This window comes from Nyctibius grandis, chromosome 2 (assembly GCF_013368605.1).
Source record: "Nyctibius grandis isolate bNycGra1 chromosome 2, bNycGra1.pri, whole genome shotgun sequence".
Lineage (NCBI taxonomy): Eukaryota > Metazoa > Chordata > Aves > Nyctibiiformes > Nyctibiidae > Nyctibius > Nyctibius grandis.
This window is the reverse complement of record NC_090659.1, coordinates 2,677,683-2,705,159: the sequence shown is the minus strand read 5'-3', so window position 1 is coordinate 2,705,159 and position 27,477 is coordinate 2,677,683. Positions and strand designations below refer to the sequence as shown.

Genomic DNA, 27,477 nt, shown 5'->3' with positions numbered 1-27,477 from the left:
TGTTATTTTTACCAATTTCACTAACTTCATAGGGAAGACTCCTGATATTCTTTAGCCTGAAACCCAGAACTAGGCAGAGATTTTGGTAAAGATGGTATTACAAGAGGCCAAATGAGGAAATCTCCAAGCATCTGGACACCTTCAGCACATTCCTTGCATTTGAAGGACAAGTCATTTGCCAAACCAGTCTGGACATCAATCTTGAGCATAAGAAACTTTACCTGCCTGATTCTGGGCATCACATAACTCTCACTCTGCAGTTCATTTTTATTTATTTTTTCACATCTGAACTGGATTTTGCTACTCCAGAACCATTAAACCACCTCATTGAATATTCAAAGTATCACTAAACCATCAGTCTACAGTAGAAGCCAAAACCGCATTTACTTACTTTAATCTCCCAGACCTTAATTGCCACATTGACAAAAAAGAAACAGTTGTTTACCTTCTAAAGTCTCAGGAGTGCTTGCCAAATTAATCCTTTTAAGCAGTGTTTCTTCACCTCCAGAAACAACTCAGTAGCATGCAAAGCAGTGAGATACTCCCTTAAGAGGCAGTAAACATACACACTGCTTCAAAATTAACCTTGACTATTATAACTTGTCAAAGATTTGTTCTTTCCTATTTCATATAGTCCAGAGGTTCTAAAAGGTGTGTCATTTCTTAAAGAAGTCAGGAGACTTTGAAACTCTTATTCAAAAGAGTTTTATTACCTAGATACGTGCAGTGACCAAACACACACAGGGGTGGTGGTGGAGCAGTGTTATCTAGAGAATGAGCTTGCAGAAAAAGAGCAAAAAGCAGAAAGAGAGCAAAAAGCACAAAGAAAGCAAAATTATTTGGAATTAGACTCCTGGCAAACATGAAAATGACCTGCATATTGCAAAGTCAAGCAATGCTCTGAAGGCTATGAAATAGTGCATAATACTAATAAAGTCTGTGATAGTATGTCTTAAAGTCAGTACTGTACATTTTAGAGCATAATTATTTTTCCTTGCCAAGATTGACTTGTCACCCACTCTGTTAATAAATCTGAAAGAGTTGGAATTTTGTATAACAACTGACTCTTGTCTTATAACTGAAACGTTAAAAAAAGAATAGTTTCCTCTTAGATGATGCTTGCACTTCAGTAGCAAATTAGAAGGGCCAAAGCCCAGCTAGAACTTAATCTGGCCACTGCCATAAAAGGCAATAAAAAATGTTTCTATAAATACATTAGCCACAAGAGGAGGGCCAAGGAGAATCTCCATCCTTTACTGGATGCAGGAAGAAATGTAGTGACAAAGGATGAGGAAAAGGCTGAGGTGCTTAATGCCTTCTTTGCCTCAGTCTTTAGTAGTAAGACGAGTTGTTCTCTGGGTACCCAGCCTTGTGAGCTGGAGGACAGGGATGGGGAACAGAGTGAAGCCCCCATAATCCCCAGGGAAATGGTTAGTGACCTGCTATGCCACTTAGACATGCATAAGTCTATGGGGCCAGATGGGATCCAGCCAAGGGTACTGAGGGAGCTGGCAGAAGTGCTCACCAAGCCACTTTCCATCATTTATCAGCAGTCCTGGCTAACTGGGGAGGTCCCAGGTGACTGGAAATTAGTGAATGTGATATCTACAAGAAGGGCCGGAAGGAGGATCTGTGGAACTACAGGCCTGTCAGTCTGACCTCGGTTCCAGGGAATGTTATGGGGCAGATCATCTTGAGTGCCATCATGGGGCACATACAGGACAACCAGGCGATCAGGCCCAGTCAGCATGGGCTTATGAAAGGCAGGTCCTGCTTGACTAACCTGATCTCCTTCTATGACAAGGTGACCTACTTAGCGGATGAGGGAAAGGCTGTGTATGTTGTCTACCTGGACTTTAGTAAAGCCTTTGACACTGTCTCCCACAGCATTCTCCTGGAGAAACTGACTGCTCATGGCTTGGATGGGCATACGTTTTGCTGGGTAAAAAACTGGCTAGATGGCTGAGTCCAAAGAGTTGTGGTGAATGGATTTAAACCCAGTTGCCAACCAGTAACAAATGGTGTTCCCCAGGGCTCAATATTGGGGCCAGTTCTGTTCAATATCTTTATCAATTATCTGGATGAGGGAATCAAGTGCACCCTCAGTAAGTTCACAGATGACACCAAGTTGGGCGGGAGTGTTGATCTGCTTGAGGGTAGAAAGGCTCTGCAGAGGGATCTTGACAGGTTGGATCAATGGGCTGAGGCCAACTGTATGAGGTTCAACAAGGCTAAGTGTTGGGTCCTGCACTCGGGGCACAACCACCCATGCACAACTACAGGCTTGGGGAAGAGTGGCTGTAAAGCTGCCTGGTGGAAAAGGACCTGGGGGTGTTGATCAATAGCTTGCTGAATATGAGCCAGCAGCGTGCTTAGGTGGCCAAGAAGGCCAACAGCATCCTAGCTTGCGTCAGAAATAGTGTGGCCAGAAGGACTAGGGAAGTGATCGTCCCTCTGTACACAGCACTGGTGAGGCCGCACCTCGAATACCGTGTTCAGTTTTGGGCCCCTCACTACAAGAAAGACATTGAGGTGCTGGAGAGAGTCCAGAGAAGGGCAACGAAGCTGGTGAAGGGTCTGGAGAACAAGTCTTATGAGGAGCAGCTGAGGGAACTGGGTTTGTTTAGTCTAGAGAAAAGGAGGCTGAGGGGAGAGTATTTGCTGTATACAAGTACCAGAAAGGAGGTTGTAGCGAGGCGGGTGTTAGTCTCTTCTCCCAGATAACAAGCAATAGAACGAGAGGGAACAGCCTCAAGTTGCACCAGGGGAGGTTTAGATTGGACATCAGAAAAAAATTTCTTCACCAAAAGGGTTGTCAAGCATTGGAACAGGCTGTCCAGGGAAGTGGTGGAGTCACCATCCCCGGAGGTATTTAAAGACGAGTAGATGTGGTGCTTAGGGATATGGTTTAGTGGTGGACTTGGCAGTGTTAGGTCAATGGTTGGACTTGATGATCTTAAAGGTCCCTTCCAACCAAAACGATTCTATGATTCTAAATGAAATGAAATCTGCTGCAAACACCAGGACAAGTGATTCATGTTTCAGTACCAAACCAGGAGCATGTCGATGGGCTTTAGTTACAATCAGCAATACAACTGAAGTACCCTGAATGCTTTGCAACTCTTCTCCTCACATTGCTCTCTAACTGCTCTGAAGTAAGCCCAGGTTCCCTTGAGACAGTCTTTCCCATTGTGTCTGCAGCAGGAAATACACCCAAAATAGTTCTGCCAGAACTGAAGCAGCTGGTTAACAGAAGGAAGTTTAAATCAAAAAGCAGCTGCATGTTTAGATGCAATTTAGCATACGGGATGTAATACAGCCACTTTCTTTGTATCTGAAGGCTTCACCTTTTTTTAAGGATCTCAACAGAGCCTTTGTATGGTCCCCTACTGTCATCTCCAAATTTTACTCCCAGTTTTTCTCCCCAGCATTATTGCAGTCTAGGAAATTTAAGAGCCTGTTTGCAATAAGGAGGCTGTAACCAAGGCAAAAGGAAAACAAATTTGAGACGAAATACCTGAGAAAGGAGGCTCTTGGTGCTACCTAAGTTCTACCTAAGTTCTGAGCAAGATCAATGGGAATAACAGGGTGCCAGACCAATATTCTTATCCCAAGTGCTAGAAGATCTTACATGGTTGCAGCCAACACAACAGAATTTCTGCTTAGTTCCAGCAATATTGCTGCACTTACTGCTACTGGTATCAGACTTATTACATAGCCATTGCCTTGTTTTAGGCCTAGGAGGAGCAAATGTAGCAGAAGTGAAATCAGGAGTGCAAAAGGACACATTTTGTAAGTGCCCTGCTTTGTTTAGACATATACTCAGGCACAGATCATGCTATTGAATGGCTAGAAGGCAGCCTTCCCATAATTCTCAACTCAGTATTTGAAAGCTTCTTAAAATATACAAGAAGATGCAACACTAAACTTACAAAAGGAGTCTCTCATATTCTCCTCACAATGAAAATGTAAGCAACATCTTACCTAATATCTCTTCAGGCAAGTAATAGGAACCTTCTGTACTACAACCTTACTGTTTAGGATAGAGTGTCAAAGGACAGTGTTCTTTTCATTTTGCCAATTCATTATGTCACTCCTCAAGACTATTAAAAGACAAACAAGCTGTTTTGGAAAAACAATTTAGGACAGCATTTCACTTCAGATCTGGTCTCCAGTCATTAATTGGTCATTCCATTATGAAAAAGCGTGACATTTTTGCCCCACTACTCAAGACGGATCTTTACTTGAGGGGCAACCTGTCTGTTGGCAAACAGTAGCACTGGTTACATTAGTTCTACTTTGTGTGTACCAGTGTTTACAAGGAGATTGTCTAACTGTATTAATATAATAATATCAACAGTAGCCAAAAGCCTAAATGTTTCAATATTGTTAATAGCAGATAAGTTGAACATTGGCTAGTAACAAAGAGAAAAATTTCTAAAACTCTTCAGTGAGGACAGGCACCAGAGGGATGGCACAGTTTCCCCCCTAGAATGTGACTATTTTCTGTCTTTACGGACTTCTGCAGCTTCAGAGTGCACACAGCTATTTGCATTCTAACCCAGCAAGCAATAGGCTAAAAATAGCGTTGAAACTCCACGCTGTGGATACTGAACAGTGCTCTAGGAACTTTACATTTGAGCCTATTTTTTTCCTAGCAATTATAGGCAGTGTCGCAAAAAAAACCACCCAGAGCTTATAACTCTTTACAGAGGAGGTATTTCCGTTGCAAGAGAAACTATGTGACTTTCATACATATTAATACAACAGCATGCCTGTACATGTTCACTTCAGATTCTTGGTAGCCTTTCTGCCTTGATCTCTATCCCTTCACCAGGGCTGGAAACAAAAGAATATACAGAAAGTGGAACTGCGTTTGTCTTCTAGACACCGCCAGTGAAAATTTAGCATTTCCAATGTCCCAGGCACCACAACTTTTAAATTTGCCTTCTTGTACAACAACCCCTGCTCTGCATAGTCCACTATGCTAACTGTGCATTGAGAAATCCATTTTAGATAAGCACTGAGAAATCTACAGACCTGAGTGCAAGGTATAAACCAACAGAAGATAAGATCAGGTTGGCAAAAGACTGCTAATACTGGAAAGTCTAACAGAAAGCAAGATGGGCACGGAAGTTAGTGACACCAGTCAGAACAGAGGACTGCTCTGAGAGTGGGCTCTTCAGGTGACTGGTGCTCATTAGAAATATTTCTGGTTTAATGTACAGGGCAAATGGTAGCTAGAGCACACTGTGGCATAGCAGTTATGGCTAAGCTCCCTGACAGAAACCAGAAATATTCCCTCATTCATTCATTTTTTTTTTCTTGTCAGTGCATCTCACTGACCCCTGAAAATAAGGCTGGTTTCCCCCCCCAGTTTTTGAAACAGGAGCTCTTTCCGAGGATATCAAGATCCATGTCACAACAGGCCATTTGCATCTCCCATCACACACAGAGAGGAACACAACATTGAAGATACCATTAACACAGCTCTGTGGTAAAGGAGCTGCTGTTGAAAGTGTGGATCCTACAGAGAGGCAGTTTCTTTCACCAACAGTTTTTGTTTCTAATTATTGAGAGGCAAAAAAAAATACGTGTGAGAGAAAAGCTTTGAAGGAAAGGTTTCCACTCAGCTTTTCAAAAAGAAGCCTTCTGGTTGGAGTCTTTGAGCAATGCAGAGGATCCCTGATGAGTCCCCAGGCTGTGGGAGGGTGTCCCGCTACCCAGAGCTTCTGTGGGATTTGCCTGTCAAACCTGGGCCACTCAAGTGTTAGCTTGATAAAATATACAACTCCCATCCCATGTTTAGACCCTAGCTCCCACACTCCCAGCTACTACTCTGTTTCTTACAGGAAGACAAAAACACGAAACCCTCAACTCAGGAGTCAGCAGCAGCAAAGTACAGCTTTTGTTTGTTTCCCTGGATCCTGCTTCCAGGGAATCTGAGGAGGACAACCTCCCACTATTACCGTGGCATAGACTGGCAAGGCAAGTGGCTCTCACATTGTCCGAGTTTCAGAGCAGAACATAGGAAGTACCTTATCTACAGAAAGAAGAGAGGATTTTATATCACTGAACACTTTCAAAAGGTCAATTAGAAGCAGAATCAACAAACAAAAACAGAAAACCCTCCCATCATTATGGTACCAGATAGACCATGGCTAGGGCTAAAGTTTGCATTGTATTGAACTGAAGGAGCAACAGCCACATCACACCAGCTAGAAGATTCTACGATGGTCTCTGTAAAAAGTAATGAAGAGTGTAAACACCCTGATGGCAGAACCAGTTTGAGCAGCACAACTGTTCAAAATTGTGTTTTGTGCAATTTTCTGTACTGGAGAAGTTTTGTCTGACTGCCTGGATGCTACATGACAGGTATTTAACTAGCTGCTCTGTAAAGGCTTTGAAGTGCATGCCTCAGGCACCAAAGACATTTGACCAACCCAATTATTATTCCATCCATAGTCTGTTATTCTGCCCTACCACACTGCCATATCACCATATTCCTACCTTTGGCTGTACTTTTTTGGAAAAAAAACAAGTCCCTCACAAGACTCATGCTGTACCCAGCTACATCAAAGAAGCCATCCACTTTACCCAGGATGTTACAGTTCCAGCTTAACAGTTAAGTTCACTTTCAGCAACCTGGCATCCTTTCTGTCTGCCTTCTCATCATAAAGTGTTAGAAAAAAACAACCAAAAATCCCCAAACAACCAAAAACCAAACACAAACCCCAACCCCAAACAACCCCCACACCCACAAGCCCTCAAAATGCCTTTTCCCATTTCCTGATCCATTGAGTGTGCTGCTCTTAACCCTCTCCTTTTCAGAAAGAAAAGCAACCATTTATGAGCACATTGTTAGACCTAATGTCTCCCAGACAATCAAGTCTCTCATAGCAGACAGCCTTCCTTTGGGAAAGTTTGTTGCTAAATGTCATTTGAACAGCAGTGCAACATTTGGTTCAAAAATACTGCCCTTTTCTGAGATTTGACACATATTCTGACTTCAGTGACCCTCTAATTCAAGCCATCATACCATCACTGAAATGTTTTACTTTTCTGTGTCTCTTGGCTATAAATATTGTTGTAGCTACTTTTATTTAAATACATTATTAAATCTGATTGCGAACTGACTGAAAGAATAAAAATAAGAAAAGAATTCTTAAGAAAAAAACTGTATTAGCTAATCAGCGAACTTTATTCTGGAGGTCTTCTCTCCTGGGATGGTTGATTTAGGTATGTCAAAGTGGAGAGTGACATACTGCTGTACTGCTTTCCAAACTGACCAAGTTACCATGTTAGCATCTCTTCTGAGTGGTACTAGCTTTCTGCTAAGTAGTTGATACTGGTAAAATCTTCAGGACTAGTTGGACTACTAGTTCCAATGATCATCAATCTTTCTTGCTGTGCTGTTTCCCTCTGTAGCAGCTGATTCCACATAGCTCAGCTGAACGTTTAAAGTTACAGGCAGCAAACCTATGACGTATGTCAAGTTGCCAGTGCTGGCACAAAGTACTAACATAGTGCTACAAGAGTCATTCTTACAGTGAAAAAGAGAACTGTGGTAGAAAAAAGCTTGTTTGGGATTTTTCTTCTATGCTGGTTATTTTTTAAACTACCCGCTACTGACACTAAAAAGAAAAGTCTTAGCTCTTTTCCAGAAGAAGAACGATGTCTGTACCAGTGTCCTGAGTTGTGCCATAAAGAACAGAACAACAGGAGATGTCTACAGTCCATGGGAGATGTCAGCAATACATGAAATACCGTGCCTTTGTTTTCTGCATGTTCCAAAGTTACACCTCTAGGATTTTTGTCACCAACAGTGACACTTCATTTCCTTTCATATCCACTTGGATTTGTACTATACTATTTTCTCTAAAGTCTTGCCCTACTTTTGGTAACAGCAGGGCAAAAGCATACAAAAAGAATAACTAAGTTGTCTCTTCTTGAATCTCTTGAAAATGATTTATGCCACAACTGGGATGAAGTTAAGCAAGACCCGAAGAGTACGGTAAGGAGGGAGTCAAGCCCAACAGATACAACCTTATGAAGACTGACTTCAGGTTTTGCCTGTGTGCTATAAGCCCTTTCCAGAATCAGGAAGGAGGGCACGTGGCCATGAAGGCAAACTAGAAATTTCCCCACAAATGAAACATTAATATGAGAGAGGAGGTGTTATGCAAATTAACAGCTGAATAACTAATTTCCTAGCATGAGTCCCATCAAAATGGGCAAACTTGCAGTTTTGTGACCATACTGAAATCAGCAGGCTAAGAGACCACACACGAGCACTTTTTAGAGCAGTTTATCTTAGTACACTGTTATTGACTGAAACAATTAAAATCTTCATTAAGTTATAGGCGCACAGCTAACCCTGCAAATCTGAGACAACTAATTTAGAAGACTTGCAGATATTTGGTAAATCATACTGTTTGATTAGCTCATCTGTCATAACCTGATGATCTCTAGAAAGGCAGATGTGCACCATGCAATTATTTTGCTTTGAATCTGTCTCCCTCAAAACTGTTGCCTTACAAACTATTTAATGTAAAATAAAATGTAGTTTATTGTGGCCTTTTATTCCTCTGTCCACACAGTTCACAAGCGCTTTTAAAGTGGTCCCCTATCAGAAACATACTCTGCCTACATTTTGATCAGAAGGCTTTTTTTTTTTTAAAAAAAAAAAAAGGGGCTAAGAAATTCCTTTCCTTTTTAAAAGCAGGATGGCAGTTGTATAAACAACTTTTTTTGCAAAACATAATAAAAAAGAGCAAAGCTATAAACATTCAAACAGCATGTATAGCATTAATGTTTTCCTCTGTCCTTTTAAAGATTTATTGTCTTTGAAGATACTGCCTCTCAACAGTTCACCACAGTAATGCTGTATAATGCTGACAACCCAGCCAAGGCCCACAGTAGAAATAAATAATGAGAGTAAGTTCTTGAAACCAAATTGACATGAACCGAGTTTCCCTTGACTTTACAGTTCCTCCACCTGAGTCCTTATTTCTCCACTTGGAAGTAGTGAGATGTTGGAACATGTTGTGGGACCTGTTAACTCACTGACCAGTGGCCAGTGCAATGGATATAATATATCTCCTTGTTCATTTATTATGCAGTTCATGAGCTTGCTGGTCCAAACATGCCCACATATTAAACATTCCACAAGATAATTAAGAGCAAAGTACTGTTGCATTACACCTCTTTTTAAAAGGATAATCTTAATTTTGGTAGATCTTTATATTTCAAGTTATTAAAATTGTTGGAATTCAGAAATCTTGTAATATCAATATGAAATCACTTTCTGCTGAAAATACATTGTGAAAGTGGCAACACTGGAACAGGTAAGAGGACAAGCTGTCAGTAGGGCATTTCTTCTTCCACTTACAGTACAATTAAGGATGTGGTATTTGTATTCCCTGTTCCAAAACATTCCAAAATCCAAACCAGATCTCGAGGGGGATTGAAGTGTGTTATTGGTGCTTTAATGTCCAATTAATTTTGTCCTAAAATATTCAAGGCATCTGACTAAGAATTGGAAAAAGAAGCATGCATGCCTGAAAGGAAACACTAACCCAGCCTACAACCCACATGGGACTTCCAGGCAAGGTTTTTGCTCCCCCAGGTTTTTTTCCTACTTGTGTTCCTGAAAAGTAATATAGAAAAATCAGAATGCAAGAAGACCCTCCCAACAGAATAAAAATATTAGCTACTTCCCAATACCTTCCCCCTGCTTCATTGGTGCACATAGAACACCAGAATAGGATTGATTTTGTGGCTAAAGGTATCTCTTCAGTGTTTTCTCAGATCTGCCACAGACTGTCTATCCTGGCTTTGTAATGGTTATCAAAGTCTTAATTGGCCTGATGCAACTTCATTTAGGAAAGAATAAGTGATGCATACTCTGCCTTTTTGCTAATGGGGGGGGGGGGGGCAGGGGAACAAACAAACAAACAAAAACCAACCAAAGAGTCACCAATACAGCGGAATGATTAAGGAGAAAAAAAAAAATGCCTTGGATACAATCTTGCTTACAAGTGTCTACACATATTTTTGAAAAGGCTAACCCCAGTTTATCTTACCTTCACTTAAGAATAACATGTTTCACATTTATTACAGGCAAAAAGCCTACATGCAAAAAGTTAACATACAATAGCTACTGCCATTCTAGCTTACCTCAGTAGAAATCAGTTCGTGTAGCCATGTCCTTAAATACATTTCATTATTATTATCACCATCCAAGGCAGCACAGCATTGCAAAATTTCTTTGACTGTAATTAAACAGATCATTTCCTTTTATTTAATACTGAAAAGCAATAAGATATTATTAGCAGGTGGAAGTTTTAATGCCAGTTTATTAGTAGCACTGACTTGGTGCCTGCTGATAGTTACTGTGAAGGCCAAAAGGTTAACAAGAGTTGGCTGAGATCAAGCAGCTTGCCAGGTGTTTTCCTTGTGGTTGATGGAGTAAAGCCAATTGAAATTATCAGTTTAAAACGTAGCCACTAGCAACCCTTCATTTCAAACATGGAAACATCATTTTCATTAAAAAAAAAAAAAAAAAAAATCGTTTTTCCTGTCTGTTGCTGCAACAACTGTCACATAATTTGTAATAATTAGAGCCAGTAGCAGCCAGCTTTCTCTTTGACTTCAACAGCTTCCTCACAAAATAGAAGTGCAAAGGAAGTGTAGCACTTTAAAATAATGATGATCTGTTGAATAAAATAAAGTTTCACAGCTTTCTGAATTTTGTAAGCAATACTGAAGGCACAGAACAGGTGTTAAAAATTTTCCAGAGGACTTTTAATTACCTAATTCATATCTGTTAAGAGTTGTAATAAAATAACAAAAATGTGATTAAATATGAGGCAGGCAGCATGGATAATAAAAAAAAATGCACGCTGTTGTTTTGGACTGAATACAGAGGTATTCGGTCCAAAATAAAACAGATGGCAAACCAAACACGTAAGCATCCACTTTATCTCGCAGAACCTACGGTTCTCTGATTACTTTTATTTATTTTGGGTATTTCAGCACATCTGTAAAATTAGGCAGATGAAAGACAGGAGTGACAGATTCATGCTCCACAAATTTATTGTCAGAAGAGAAAATCGCCAAGATTATAGCATGCACAGCAGTGCCCTTAAAAACACATCCATCAAAAACAAGTAAATGATACTACCTGAGTATCCAGGTTATTCCCTCGTACTTACTCCTATTTAGCACTATTCCCTAACCAGAGAGTTCACCAAAGCATGACTCCAGTGTTTTAGGGCTGTCCTTTTGAACATGTATGTGTATATACACGTGTGTGGGCATGCACGTATCTATGTACACATCGCATATACACACAGATACACATTTTCATCAGTCTTTAGCCTCAAAGGCCTTTTGCCATGAAGACATTAACATGAAAGAGACATAATTATGATACATTTTGATTGGTTATAACTTCAGCTCATTTTTAAAATTATTTCAAAGGGTCCCAAAAGCCAGAGTGATGTTCTCATTATACTGATACTAAAAGCAGCTTTGACGAAGTCAGGATTTTACACCCAGATAGCTAACTCCAAGTAGAAAGAATAACCATTGTGGGCAGGGAGAACAGGAGGATTACTGTGCAATAGAAGCATTTGAAAACTATTTTCCAGATGAATTCTGCTCCCCAAGGAGGGGCTTGTGTCTTTAGATACTTGTCTTGCCAGAATCGCAAAGCATTTCAGGCAATTTATTTGAAAATCCTTATATTAAATTGTTCAGCCTCATTCCCTGCCTGTCCATTGTACTGCACTTTCTGTTCAGAGCCCTACCATTTTCATAGTGCTGCTAATGACAACAAAAGACTCTGTTCCCTGTAGAAATTTCAGAAAGATAAAGCTGAAGTATCCTGCGAGGACAAAGCCTTGGAGTATGTGATAATCATGATGTGAAGAAAATAACTTCTCTGGGCAACTTGTTTCGGTGTCTGTCCTGGTGTTCGTCCTTCTTCACATGAAGAAGGTGAAAAAAAATTCCTTAACATAAAGTTTGAATTTTCCATATTCCAGCTTCCGTCTATTCTCTCTCATTCTGTCACTGTGCCCCTCTGAAGAGAGACTCTGGCTCTGTCTCCTCCACACCCTCCCAGCAGGCAGCTGCAGGTAGCAATAAGGGCTCCCTCCTTTCAGCCTTCCCTTCTCCACCCTGATCAAGCCCAGCTCTTGCAGCCTCTCCTCGTACATCCTGTGCTACAGCCTTGACTGGCACAGTGGCCCACTGCTGGGCTTGGTCCAGCACCTCAGCCTCTCTCTTGTGCTGGGGAGCCCCAAACTGGGCACAGTGCTCCAGGTGTGCTCTCACTAGGGCCAAACAGAGAAGATCACTGCACTCAGCCTGGTAGCTGCACTCCAGCTAATAGCCCAGGACGTGGTCGTCGTTTTTTGCTGCAAGGGCACACTGCTAATCTGTCGACTTTCTGTCCATTGGGACCCCAGGTCTTTTCCTTCAAAGCTATTTTCTCTGCCCAGCCCATGCTTTTGCATGGGGTCACCCCAGCACAGGGGCTGAGCTCCTTGTGCTGAACTCTTGGAGGTACCAGTCAGCCCAATTATCCAGCCTGTTGAGGTCCCTCTGAAAGGCTGCCCTGGCCTCCAGAACAGCACACACTCCCCCCGCAACTTACTAGCATATGTTTGCTGTGAGTTCACTGTATCTCATCATCCAGGTTGTAAACAGAGAGGCTAAAGAGCGTTAGTATCCATGTCAACCTCTGAGATGCCACTAGCAGTCAGCCATCCATTTGTGTCAGTGATCACAGTATTCCAAGTCCAGCAGTCCTTCCAGTTTTCATCCACCTCATCATCCACTTGTGCAGTCCATATCTCACCAGTTTAGTCGCAACAACAATACTACCAGATACTGTGCCAAAGGCCTTGTTAATGTCAAGGCAAACAATGTAATCACTCATCTCATTGTAGGAGGCCATGAGAGGATGCATGATTTGCCCTTGGTAAATCTGCACTGGCTGTTTCCAGTCACCTTATTCAAGTGCCCAGGAGGATTTGTTCCATAATCTACCCAGGGCCTGAAGTGAAGCTAAGCAGCCCACAGCTCCCCAAATCCTCTTTCTTCTTGCCCTTCCTGACAAGAGATGAGAAGTCTGCTTTCCTCCAGCAAACAGGAACCTCCCCCGATGCATGAACTTTCCAAGATGATAGATGGCATCCTCGCAATGACATTGGACAGCTCCCCCAGCAACCTCACATGCAACTTGTCTGGTCCTATGGACTTCTGTATAACCAATTGTCTTGTGTTCCCTAGCTCTATCTTCTCCTGCACATAACGCTTCATTCCAACACATTAGCAGGCTCTGTGACCTGAGAAAACAGAGGGCAAACCTTACCAGTAAAAATGGAGGCAAAAAGAAAAAAGCATCAAGTACCTTACATTTTTCCCCTGTCCTTCATCACTAGATCTTCTGCCCCACTGAGCAGTGGGTTTGTGTTTTCTTTGCTTCACCTTCCTTTTGCTGCCACTGCAGTTATACCACCGCATCCTGTTGCCCTTCACATCCCTCACTAGTTTCAGCTGCAGCTAAGCCTGGGCTTTCCTAGCTCTGTCCCTGTACTCTCAGGCAGCATCTCTATATTCCTCCGGGCAGTCTGTCTCCACTTCTGCCTTGTGTATGCTGCCTTTGTGCATTTGAGCTCAGTGAGGAGTTCCCTGTTCATTCATTATGACCTTCTGCCATGCCTGCTTGACTTCCTGCCTGTTGCAGAGGACTGTTCTGCTTCAAGGAAATAGTCCTTGACAATTCTTTTTACAAACCAAGACACCATGTCTTCTAGTCTGCTTAAGTGACTTTGGAGGTTATATTTGCATTCTCAGGTGCAATTTAGGCACTATGAAGCCTAATTTCCATTGATAACAAATTTCCATTGAGGAAACGGAAATCTCTGCAATGACAAAAATCTTTTTCAGACTTTCCTTTTGCTATTTAGGCCTGCTTATACATTTAAATACCCTCCATACCTAAATCTCACTTTTAAGTCAAGAAGCAATTGTCTCCTAAATGCTTAACTCACCCCTGAAATCAGTAAAGCTTTTGTAATGTTCCCCTCTGTTTAGTAGATATAAGCAAGGGCCAGTCCATTGCCCTCATAATTACTATCACATACCCATCTTCTGGAGGAACCCTTCTTGTTCCTCAGTAAGCAACTTCTTGTTATTAAATTGTTTGAAATTCAGCAATAGCACTATACAATGCATTTTTCTTAGCACACTAGCCAAGAAATTATTCAAGAACATAACAGCTTTTCTGAACTGGATTTAAATTACCATCAATCATTCAATAAACTATAACAAAATTTCCCCTTCCTGCACATTTTGTCGAACACTGCTGCATGTTTTCCTGACTAAGGTTTATGGTGGCCAAAAGGCATCTCTGAGAAGACCACACTGTCAAACTTGAACATGCAGGACATGGTATGTACTTTAAAAGACAAGATTGTGTTTGGAGTTTATCCCCCTCTCCCATTATTTCATTTTTCTTCAACACCACAGTCTTCACAAGAATGGCATATTATCATTTTTCAAAATGTGTTTTCACATACTGCTCAAATAATCACAGCAAGCAGTTTTAGCAATTTACTGGCATATATATTTATTTTTCTCACTAACCCTTTGCATTTCTATGCTCAGTTTTACCCATGGCTTTTTGCTTTTCCCTTTAATGTAATCCAGCCCCATAATAACCTTCTTTCCATGCATAAACAATTTTTGTTTGAATTGCTCAGGAATCCAATTGGCTGAGCAGCAATCCTACAGTTACTTGACAGAGACACACCACTCTTCCCTAGCTTATCCAGAAAGCATTCTGACTCCATAAAATTACCCATATCCAAAGTACAGTTAAATGTGGTTTGCAAGAGCCTCACTGCAGGGAGATGCTAAAATGGCCAAGCCTGTACCTGTTCTGCAAAGTAGAGGGCAGTGCAGTCCAAGACAGCTAGTCTGAGGCCTTTGACAAGCATTACACTGATTTAAAGTAATTCTATCTCATCTTAATATAATGTCAAGTCAGGACAAATGCAGTAATCCTGCACTAATCTCAATTACTGTGTCATTTCAGGGCAAGTCACAGTCTTGTTTCATCCTCTTCACATGAAAAAATGAAAAGCAAATCATTTATCATTTGGAATTATTCATGATCATATTATCACAACTTGAGATTTTAAGTATATATACATCACTCGGTTTCCCCGGACACTTAAATTTAGCACATGGACCTGTTTCTATTTGATAATAATCAAGTAATGCTTCCAGCTTAGTACGGGCTCACAAAGTAACAGAAATGATGCTAAATAATATGGTACAAGTCATGTAGGCTAGAAAAACGCTTTCCAAAAAAGTAACATTTTTGTATTTATATCCTTTGACTAGATGATGTCTAACTACTTCATGGGTAAGCAGCTACACGAGGGCAGAGTCCTGGTGATACCAGTGAAAGAAATATCTGTTCCTAGGTCAGTAGGAGGCTGTATTTTGTTTTAGTGCATTTTGACATTTGCCTGTGCCATCCAGGTATGTCGTGCACAATTTTTAGTCTACTCAGCCTTCCCTGAAAAGAGCTAATTACATAGAGGCATTGGTTTGACTGTGGACATTTTAATTTCCAGCTCTGATTTGGTTGTCCTCAGTGTCTGGACACTGCACATTATCATTGCATCTTCCAGGACAGTCAAGACTGCACATGAACAACTTGAGGGCAATGTGATAGGCAGGTCAAACACTGCCTGAGTGAGGAGCAGAGCACATGCTGGTAGAGCTCCTTCAGCTCCAAGAGTTTAGAGAGAACCCAAAATTCCCAAGTCAAGAGATATTGCAGCAAATATCATGGGACCAAGTAACTGAACATTGTGTCGTAATATAGACAGGATATAGGGAAACGAATTAAGCTTTTATACAGGACCTTGATGTAGGGATTTCCTGGAGTGTGGCCTTGGGGCCCCAATGTTCTTTTAACATGTTTGTTAGTATCTCTGTGCACATGGGCATATAGCCAAAAGTTTACCTTGTGATAAAAAAATAATTTTAAATATCTTATTAAGACATGTTCCTTTTCTTTTTCTTAAACATATTTGTAACACTGTACAACCAAGGCGGGACTTTCAAAAGCAGTCAACAGAATGCTCTACTTCTCTTGAAATAAGTCTTAAGTTTGCTTTTATTAAAATTTGTGGCACTGGTTTCCCAGAGAAAATAGTTAGACCAATTAGCTGAGTGATTTAAAACCCCTGCCCTGCAGGACACAGTAGCAAGGATGAGTCAGTTGAAAAGAAAAGAAAAATACAATATTTCCAGACAAGCCTAACTGCAATTTTGAAAACATTATGAATTGAAGATGGGAGGGAACATAGCAGATTCAATACAGTTGGATCTACGTAAAGAATCTGATAGACTGCTTCACAAACATCTTGCATAGAACTCATTTAAGTAAGCTTGAATACAGACATTGAGGTACAGAAAGCCAACTAAAAGTGTATGGTCCAAAGGTAATAAAGTGTCATGGGGAATTTCCTGGACATCTTTATTTTTTCAATATTTTCTAAACTTTGCCAGCAAAAACTGAGGTTTAAGAGTTTGTTTGACAGCACAGGTAAAGAAGATGAAAGTGGAAAGGGCTGAGCAAGATCCAGAATCAACATGGCAGATCAACCATGCAAGAAAATTAAGCAGCACACAGGGTCTGTAAAGCTCTATAAAGATGCAACTGTCATTTATATCATTCTACTCCTTGTCTTTTTTGTTTGTCTCCTTCAACTAGTACAGCTTGTCTTTTAGACATTCGTGTCTTTGGAACATTTTGCTATGTGCTTTATTCAGTTCCTAACAAAATAGGTCCCTGAACGGCTGAGATTCCTCACGGTATTACTTCAATATAAATGTTAAACAACAATATTATTGTTATGCTATATAGCTGATCCACATCAAGGGATTTGGAGTTGATTCATTCATCATTGTCAGGCAAGCAGTTTAAATTCCATTCGAACCCATATGCAACAACCCAAGAATAATGTGATCACTTTTTAAGGGTATGAAGGGAAAAGGAGTCTTGGGAACAACTTGAAATGAAGAAAGTTCACTTAATAACTGAAGTCAAACTGGAGCTCAACAACTTAATCCATATTAATGTACCTTATTGGCTGCATCTGTGGGTTAGTCTGTGGCTCCATGAGACTTGTCTGCAGGACCCTCCTCAAATTGGTGCAGGGCACATGTCTGGCATTCCCAGGAGTGAAACACTGGGGACAGAGCACCCTCTGCTCTCCTGGACCTACTGCCACGTGTATAAGTAGTGATGCCACGGACAGGCTCTAGGCAGACAAGATGAGAGTCATTCCCAAAGGGACACAGTGCCTCTGGCCACAGCCATCAGTGAGATTCTGTAGGCAGCTGGCACTTGGGAGACATTAGGTGTTGGATTCTTCACAGGATGGTCCTGAGACTTTCCTGTCTTGCAACTCGGCAACAGCCAGCAGGCCCAACAGAGCAACAGAAGTATTGCCTTGCCAGAGAGAACATCAGGAAACAACATCTTATTCAAGTATATTTATCTGGGAAACAAAATATTGAGCTCTGTAGTGGACTCCCTGATTCCTCAGCCATCCAGCAGATTAAGACTGAAAGATTTCACAGAGCGCTTCCTAGAGACCAGAGACTTTCTTTGGTGTATGGATGTCCTTTCTACACTCACAGTAAAGCTTCTGCGCTTTTCTGATCTCAGCACTACATCTCCTCCCCCGCAAGAATGTGTATAACTAAACTTTTCTTTTGCTGCTTTGTATCATTTCCAACTCAAGTAATCTTTCAGGAAGTCCTGCTTTACCCAGTCATCATACATCTATCTGAAGTGACATGCCTACCATCAAAATCAAATGCATCTCACTGCATTAGGCTCCAACACAACCACTAGATCTAAAGCTGAATTACAGATTACAGGTGATCTGAAGCAAGAACACAGAGCCTGATCTGGCTCCAATTTCACTCCAGGCCTCTTACTTATATATTCATCATGGCATGCAAGCAACACAATGCAAACCTCAGAATATATTACCCAAAGACAAGTACTACAGTGAAACTTAGTTTCTCTTCTTGGCAGTGTACTTCAAAAAGGGTACCACAGAGAAGCAAATTAGGAATATATCTTTTCTTTGGATACAGACTAGTGGAATACCTTATTATGGCAGTCAGGGACTCAAGACAATTTAATTGCATAAGATACAAAGACAAGGTCTTAACACTGTGTTCAGTGAAAAACCCAAGGGATTTTTGCAAGTTTGAACATTTAGCCTGTATTTTCTCTAAATGCCAAATTAGATGGAATTCTGAGCACCAAGTTGAGCCAGGGGAGGTTTAGAGCGGATATTCGGAAAAATTTCTTCACCGAAAGGGTTATCAAGCAGTAGAACAGGCTGCCTAGGGAAGTGGTTGAGTCACCATGCCTGGAGGTATTTAAAAGACATGTAGATGTGGCACTTAGGGACATGGTTTAGTGGTGGACTTGGCAGTGCTAGGTTAGCAGTTGGACTCGATGACCTTAGAGGTCTTTCCCAACCTAAATGACTCTATGATTCTATTTGATTTGCACTCTACTTCTCATTTGGAAAACTGTGCTGACTGTATTCTGGGCCAAAAAATAACTATGCAAAGGCTGGTGGATTGTTGATGAAATTCTTCGCAAGGAAAGGCATGACAAATACATCTTGAGGTATCACTAGTAATTAGAATATCATTTTCAAAACTCATTTTTAATGATAATTTACTATAAAAGATAAAGTTAGAAAAGGTGCATTTAAAAGCATGAGTTCAAAATGGGGTGTTTTCTCTGTATGGTACAACGAATTCTATGTAGGAAAGCATTTTTGCCTCTAAAAAAAATAAATAAGAATTCTCCTCTCTCTACAGAAACAGTTTCATCATTTTTTTTCCATTTTAACTAACAGCTGTGGGGTCAACAAACATTCCTCACAGAAAAATATTTTCTTTTATTTCTAATTGCTGTACTTGCTCACCAGTTGCCTTCACTTAGGAAAGTGCAGCAGCTAAGCACTCAGCAGTCCGTGAACTCCTGCATCTTTCACATTGCGTGCCAGGGCACCCAAGGGCAGGAAAGCAACCCTCTCAAATGCATAACATGCACTCAACTTGAAAGAGACACGGGTGTTGTCATTGGCCTCAGGAATCAGCTTGCCAGCAATGGGAGCCAGAGAAAAAGAGAGAAAAGCACAAGGAAAGGGAGAGAGAGGGAGGCAGAACACGCTGTACTATAACTCAGTGTCACAAGAAATGCAACTGCACTGTGTTTGTTTACTAACAAAGACGTCAAACATTTGTTTGATGCTTGGGAATTTTCACATTCCATTTAGGGATCTGACTGTGCTTTGTCTAATCAGTGAGGAACATGCTGAGGGCTTAAGGGTGCGGGTTTTTCTTTTTTTCTTTTGTCTTTCATTTTGCTGACATGCTTAAAACCAGAAGTACACCCACAAATTTATTGTTAATAAAGGCACAGTATCTTTCAAGGTGGCCTGAGAGGTTACTCCTGACAGCTACGCACAACCTCCGCATGTTTATGATGACAACACAGAAACCAAGACCACACAAGACAGGCAGTATGGCTGGGATATCACCCTCCTTCCCCATTGCAAGAAGTGAACTGGAAGTGAAGTAGTTCAGTCTTTCTGCTGAGGCACACATTTAGAGCAGGGTTTTAAAGCTATTGGGTGATGAGGGGGAGTGGAGAACAATAATATTGCAATAATCAGCTCTCAGCAGTTAGCCTAACCTTTGAAAATCTCTGTCCAAATCTTTCTTCAGATTCATGTTTCCTTCCTTTTTTTCAGCCAGGTACCTCTTACCACAGAGCAACTCTGAACGGAAAAAGGAGTGCTAACTTGGAGTCACTGCTGCAAACATCCTGACAATTATTTTATACACACTTCTCACTGTCCTTAGTATTTGCATCATAGTAAAATGCAAGAGCCCACAGAGATTTCTACAGCCCCCGCATTTATTTCCTACATCCCCACGGATGTTTGGTCTTTAATTAAAATGCTACATATGTTTATGCAGCATTGCTACGTGGGCTATGGGTCTTTAGCTGCTATCATTAGTATTAACGTGAAACATTCTTCCACATTTTCCATTCAACTGGGAGCTGTCCTTCTGCAAATTATGCTAAAAAAAAAAGATATTAACTGGTGAGAGCTATGATACCAGCAAGCTTTTGCTGTTTTATTAGTAATTACAGATAGTAGAAATAAATGCAGGATGCAGGAACTAACACCACTGAAGCTGTAATAAACAAAGTATAAATTTCATAGTAACTTCTGAGGCTGATTTTCGTTAAACACTATTTGACTTACTGATAACACGCTAGATCACTTTGCTCCTATAGTACACTTAGATGTTTTCACCAGCCATCTCCATATCACTGGGGAGGCAAAGAGCATTATTTGCTAGAAGACCATTTACCAAAAAAAAAAAAACCCCAGTCCCCCACCTCACCTCTCACAAAGGAAGTATAATACATTATTTCCTGGAAAAATAAAAAGGGTTTCCTGATTTCTGGGTGTATACTGATCCTTTGAAGAGAAACCCAAAACAAGGCAAAACAACACAACAAGAAGAACAAGTTTTCTTGCTACCAGCCCCTTTTAAAGGCTGACTTTTTTGCCAGACGTGCTTTTTGTTCCTGCTTCAGACCCTTTTTGTTCTTCTTTTGCAGTATTTTTTCAGCTTGTGCCTGAAACACCACCACCGTCCCTCGCTGTGATCACGGTAAATTGCAGATCAAAACAGCAGCTAGGGAGGATAAACCCTGACCACCACAGCCCTGAACTGGAGCCCTAATTCCTCTCCATTCACAGCAGTTCCTCGGCTGTCATGTTCATTTGACTCGTGTGCCATCATGTGGCCAAACTGGTAACACCCAGACATCACAAATCGTACTTTGTTCCATTCTGTAATCTTAAACACGAGATGAAAGTGAGATAGAAAGAGAGCTGACTGCAGAAACGCATTCCTCTGGGCCTGTCTCTCCAGCAGAAACTCAGGATTCCTCAAGTGACATTGCCCTTCCTATTCCTGCATGGCTGCTGGCAAGCTCAATAAGGGTTATAATCTTTGTACCCCTGGTAAGTATATTACTGCCACAAAAATAAAACCCTAATGCATCTTCAGAAAGTTCTGCATTTCTAGTAGATGCCATCATATCCTCGCAAATCAGAGAAGAGCTCAATCCTGCTTTAGCACTGCAGCGAAGGTGCTGACTGACCACCCTGCCAAATGAATCAAGCTGATTAGCTGTCTGGAGCAGACTGCCAAGTGCCCAACACAGAGCGGTCACCTTTACACATAACAGCACAAGAAAATTTCAATTTCAAAAACATTTAGACACTTACACTAAAATAGCAAATCCAGTCATTTTCATGAGTGTTGCTTAACACAATTTCATGGCCTCAGAGCCTGGCTGAGTGGCATTTTCTGCTCCTTTCTTTGGGCAATGCTAAGGTGAGTGATTAAAGCTGGCAGAGCTGACTCGCTCCAAACAGAGCGGGTTGGGCTGCCTGGTACTTAAATGTGTCATCAAAAACTGACAGGCACAAGTCAGGCCTTGAGCAACCAGCCACAGGTCAGGCTGGCCTGATTACAAACACAAACCGCACCGTGGTTCAGGGATGAGAAACTGCAGAGTCACATCTCCTCAATTCATGTATATAAATATTGGAGGCTGTAAAGTAACGCTTGTACGAGAGAATAAAATGAAATACAAACAGCCTATCATTCTTTACAGAATGAAGGAGCTGAGCTTAACTTAAACATTTATTCATAGAGCTTAAATGCAGACAAGACCACTACAATAATTTTGAATGACCTCCTGTGTACCACACGCCACTAAATTTTACCTAGTTACCAATGAAACAAGCCCAATAACTTTTGTACAGCTAAAGGATGTCTTCCAGAGAGGCATTCAGTTTTGATTTCAAAAAACAGCAACTCAGAGCCCAAACATTTCCCTTGGAAGTTTGTACTAGTGACCACAACGCACACAGTTAAAACTGTGTATCATCATGACTATGTTTGAGTTTGGCTGGCATCAGCTTCCAGCCACTAATTTGCTGTGTCCTTCTATACTAATTTGAAGAGTCCATTACTACCCAGTGTTTTTTCTCCTAAAGGCACTTATATTTTGCAATAAACTCATCTCAAAGTAATCTTTTTGATACCAACTGTCTCCATTTAGCCCGCACCCGGGGCTAAACAATAAGCAGTTGTTCTCTCACCCATTGCCCCTTCCCCGACTGAGGAAGGGAACTGGGAAAAGGAGGGAGACTCATGGGTTAAATTTAAACAGATTTAATAAAATAAAGAAACCAATACCAATGCTAATACAAAACACACAAAATTATACTTAGCCCACAGAGTTGCAGCAAGTCACTCCAAGGACAGCAATCATTGAGAAGGAGGAAAAAAAGGAAGAGAGAAGAGAGCAAAAAAAGCCCCTCCCCTCCCTAACAAGCTTTCCCTTTTATAGTGAACCTGACATTAATGATATAGAATACACCTGTGGGCCAGCCTGGGTCTGCTGCCCTGGACTTAACTGCTAATGGCCTTGATCACCATGGCTGGCCACAAACTGAAACAAAATCTAACACAAACTTGATTCTATAAATTTTATCCCCATGAAACCAGGACACCTACACACACTGACCTGGCTTTGCATTTCTCATTGCTAAAAGTCTTCTCCAGTTTCTGGATGGCTTTGGAGCCTGTTTTCTACACTGGCCATAATTTTTAACATTGGATTGTAAAATACAGTTTTTCTAGAACTAAGGAAAGTGCTTCAACAGAGTTTTTGTCAATGCATTACATAGAGATAAAATCTTTTTTTCTCCTTCACCTTAACTCCTTATCAACAGCCCCAGATCTTACCTGGCCTTTTTGACACAACCTTGCATTGAAGGCTTAAGATTCTTGTCTAATGCCAACACCTAAGCCCTTTGCTACTTGTGAGGATATAGTTCCCCATTTCAAAGCTACCACCTCCGTCTACAGTTTCTAAATCTGTGATACTTTATGCTTGGCTGAATCGAAATCCATATTGTTTGAAGGGCACTTTTGTGTGAATGGAGCCCAGCTTGTCAGTGATCTAGATCTGCAAGACTGCCATTTGTCCTCAACATTATTTAACATTTCGATGCCCTTTGCATCAGCTATAAGCTTTATGAGCTTTTTAAGAGTGCATTTACTTCCAGATGATGGGTAGGGATGTTGAATACCATGAAGCTGGTATGGGCCATAAAGATGCACCAATAGTGCCACTCTGGTTTTGAGGAACAGCTTCTTGTTGACAACGACTTCCACATCTGGCAAGTTCCCAATAAATTAAAAGCACACTGACAAACGCAAAGGGTGCTACATCTTTAAGTAATGATGATATTACATCAAAATCTACATCAATGTCTAGTCTAGGTCTATTATATTTTCATGGATATCAATGAAGCCCTTAATCAAAAAGCCATAAATCTGACTGACATTCTTCAAAAACTCACTTCTAGTAGAATTTACTTTTATTTAAATCTATCAATTCTTTATTAAATCAAGTCTGCATTGTTTGCCCGGTACTGAGTTGGAGATAGACATCACGCTAACATGAATTTTACTGTCCATATCACCAAATTAATCTTGAAATAGGAATTTTGCAATTTCCCCAGTAATCCAAAATGTATAGAGACTAGAAAATACAATTTCATAGAATCATAGAATCATAGAACGGTTTGGGTTGGAAGTGACCTTAAAGATCATCTAGTTCCAACCCCCCTGCCACAGGCAGGGACACCTTTCCTCTAGACCAGGTTGCTCAAAGCCTCATCCAACCTGGCCTTAAACACTGCCAGGGAGGGGGCAGCCACAACTCCTCTGGGCAACCTGGGCCAGTGTCTCATCACCCTCACAGGAAAGAATTTCTTCCTAATGTCTAATCTAAATCTACCCTCTCTCAGTTTAAAACCATTCCCCCTTGTCCTGTCACTACTTGGCTTTGTAAAAAGTCCCTCTCCCGCTTTCCTGTAGGCCCCCTTCAGGTACTGGAAGGCTGCTATGAGGTTTCCCCGGAGCCTTCTCTTCTCCAGGCTGAAGAGCCCCAACTCTCTCAGCCTGTCTTCATAGGAGAGGTGCTCCAGCCATCTGATCATCTCCGTGGCCCTCCCCTGGACTCGCTCCAACAGCTCCATGTCCTTCTTATGTTGGGGGCCCCAGAGCTGAACGCAGTACTCCAGGTGGGGTCTTATGAGAGCAGAGTAAAGGGGCAGAATCACCTCCCTCAACCTGCTGGCCACACTTCTTTTGATGCAGCCCAGGATACAGTTGGCCTTCTGGGCTGCAAGCATGCACTGCCGGCTCATGTTAAGCTTCTTGTCAACCATCACCCCCAAGTCCTTCTCCTCAGAGCTGCTCTCAATCCATTCTCCACCCAGCCTGTATCTGTGCTTGGGATTGCCCCGACCCACGTGCAGGACCTTGCACTTGGCCTTGTTGAACTTCATGTGGTTTGCACAGGCCCAGCTCTCAAGCCTGTCAAAGTCCCTCTGGATGGCAGCCCTTCCCTCCAGCGTGTCGACCACACTGCACAGCTTGGTGTCATCGGCAAACTTGCTGGGGGCGCGCTCAATCCCACTGTCCCATCCTTGATAAAAGGCACCTAAAACCATCAAGTGTTAATCTTTCAGAGACACTGTTCAACAACCTCCTCAAAATTACCGTGGTGGCTGTGGGGCTCAGCCGTGCCCTGCGGTGGGTCGGTTGGAGCCGGCTGGAACCAGCTGTGTCTGGCACGGGGCAGCCCCGGCCACTCCTCACCGGGTCCACCCTGCAGCCCCCCGCCAGCACCTGGGCACCTGCACCTGGTACAACAGGTCTCTTCCATTTCCCTAATTTTATTTCTAACAGACTCTAAAATTTCTGTAGACATTAATCTGTAAAACACTGTTGTCATGGCATGGATTTCTCCTGGGAAGCACTTTCCCATCTTCTCCACTTCCTAACGTCTTTGATCGCTTTGACCACCATGTCTCCTCCTTCCGTCTGTTGTACGTTACACTACTTCCTCTTATTCCAGAACAGGCTTTTTCCTGCAATGATTACGTTTTATTGTAGAATTGAGAGATCTTAACTGTTTAAGAAAGTCTTTTTAACAGCAAGTGTTGATTCACAGTTTTCTATTACATTTTCCTTTCAATTTCCATCTATTTCTCCTCAGCTTTGGGAAATCAGCCCCTGAGGAAGGCCAGGATAGCTCCTACCACTCAAACAGCTCCTCTTTCCTTTCTGAGTTTCCACAGGCAATCATTAGTAGTGCCTATGTATCCACCATCTAACAGGCTAAAGATCAACATTTCTTAATGTATCATCCTGAAGTACAAAAATGCAGTTACTGGGTGCTGAGTGCAACACATATGATCTAAGAAAATGTAAAATTCTAGTATTTCAGAAATTCTGACAAAAATTTCACTACTGCCTGCATGACACAGTCAGTATACATCTCTCAAATTGAAGTTGTCCATAAACTGTTTATATTGCAGAAAGATGCTTAGACGTTCATACATGGTATTCTGTAAGCTGACTTAGTAACCTGAAGGGGAGAATATCCTCTTCCTCACTTAAAATTTTGCTAGTAAGAACACCAGTGAATATGCTTTCAAGACAACTACACTTCCACCTTACCAGCCACACTACAAAAATCATATCAACTCCATACTATTTCTGAACAGGCCATAGTCAGTCATTTTAACATGCATTATCCCAGATATATCAGATTTCAAATCCCACTCATTACACATCATCAGGGCTTCAACAACTGGGTAAAGCAAATATAAAATACACCTAACTACAGCAGTCCAGGACTGTGGGTTTAGCTCAGCTGCAGCCAGTCCCAAGAGGGAGACAAGGTGTGGTTTATGCACCCTCTCCAACATTCAGACCTTTGAAGCTGCTCTAAGTTATGGTTGTAGCTTGGCTCTCCCGACTGCCCATGCTCCAAGCATTCCTGAGACCCAGTGACACAAAATAGCTGGATGGACTAATAGATGCCTGAAGTTTCCTCCATCTGGGAGGACCTTGAGCCAGGCAGTTAGATAGCCTTTACAGCCTCCTCACACCTCTGAAGCATAGAGCACCACTGGAGCATAAAGACGATGCCAACATTAACAGAGAATTTATCTCCCCTAGCACATAAGCCCTTTTTCTAACATACAAAAAATAAAATTTACACAAACCACTGTCCAACAGAGCTATGAGCCATACAGCACTGGCCATCAGATATAAACTTGGTCAAAAGAAAGTGAGATTCAGAGAAAATTAATTCCAGAGCTAGAGACCTTTATCTTCCCAGTGAAAATCCATGCAAACCTCAGCTGAGCTCAGTTGTTGAAGTGGTGCAAGGCAAGGCAAACCGATTCTGCCCAGTGAAAACCCAAGTTGTTTTGTAAAATATTGACTTGCTATCTTGAATTTCTTGTAAAAGCGGTTTGTAATTTGATGCTGTTGTCAGAGACAAGATACAAAATGATCCTTGGGATTAGCATTAACAAGCTGCTGAAAATTGGCAGAAAGTGCACATCTTACCTTATTTCCAGGAAAAGTACTTCAAGAGAGGATAATAACAATTACTTCTGCAGGTCAAATAAAAAAAAAAATCAGCAACAGCCTTGAGTTGCCAGACACAGAATTAAAAACAAACAAACAAATAAATAAATAATAATTAAGTGAGCCAGACCATAATTCAAGGAGCCGCTGAAGAACCCAACATCGTCTTTCAGTCACAAGTTTTTTGGACAAGATGAGTAAAATTGCCTCATCTTTAAACTACCTTATCCTTTCACTGTGTTATCATTAACTTCGAACAAATCACTCGCCTGCCCCTAAATTTAAGCAACGTTTAAGTGGAATTGTAAGAAGGGAGCAGAACTGAACTGATACCATTGTTGTTCCAACAATCTTTGACAGAAAGGAGCCATAACATAGCACCAGAGAGACCTATCCCAGAGCCATCTGGGACATCAGCAATAAAACAAATGCTGGATTTACATGGAGACAAGAGAACGGCATCAGTTTACGCAAAGAATCTGCCTAACCCACATGGAGTTTGAAAGTAACACATAAAAATAAGAACTCACTAACCAAGAAGTATGCTGTAACCATAAGTAACAGTTCAACTACAGAGAAAGAGCTACAAAACTCAGGGACTACAATTAACGTGTACTACTTTCATTTTATTCAAGTGCTCCTAAAAAAAAAGGCAGGCTGCCACCAGATTATCATACTGCAAAAGAATAAAAGATGGCCTCACAAGGAAGAACTTGTTATCTCTTCTGTGAAGGAGTAAGATTTTCCCTTACATGGGAAAAACTGCAAACTTACATGGAGAAAAATGCA

At 41.4% G+C, this 27,477-nt stretch overlaps 1 protein-coding gene across 9 annotated transcripts in view; it reads right to left on the bottom strand.

The window, feature by feature from the left end:
• NSUN3 (NOP2/Sun RNA methyltransferase 3) overlaps positions 1-27,477 on the bottom strand; it is a 165,068-nt gene that overhangs the window by 67,793 nt on the left and 69,798 nt on the right. Inside the window, exon 11 of one of the 9 annotated variants that reach the window (XR_011047713.1) lies at positions 10,235-10,274. The exons of 7 other annotated variants lie outside the window; for them this stretch is intronic. The gene's annotated coding sequence lies outside the window, so the exon portion shown is untranslated. Of the gene's footprint in view, positions 1-10,234; positions 10,275-26,673; positions 26,715-27,477 lie in introns of those variants that run through there. One more of the 9 variants, XR_011047714.1, reaches the window with a different exon arrangement.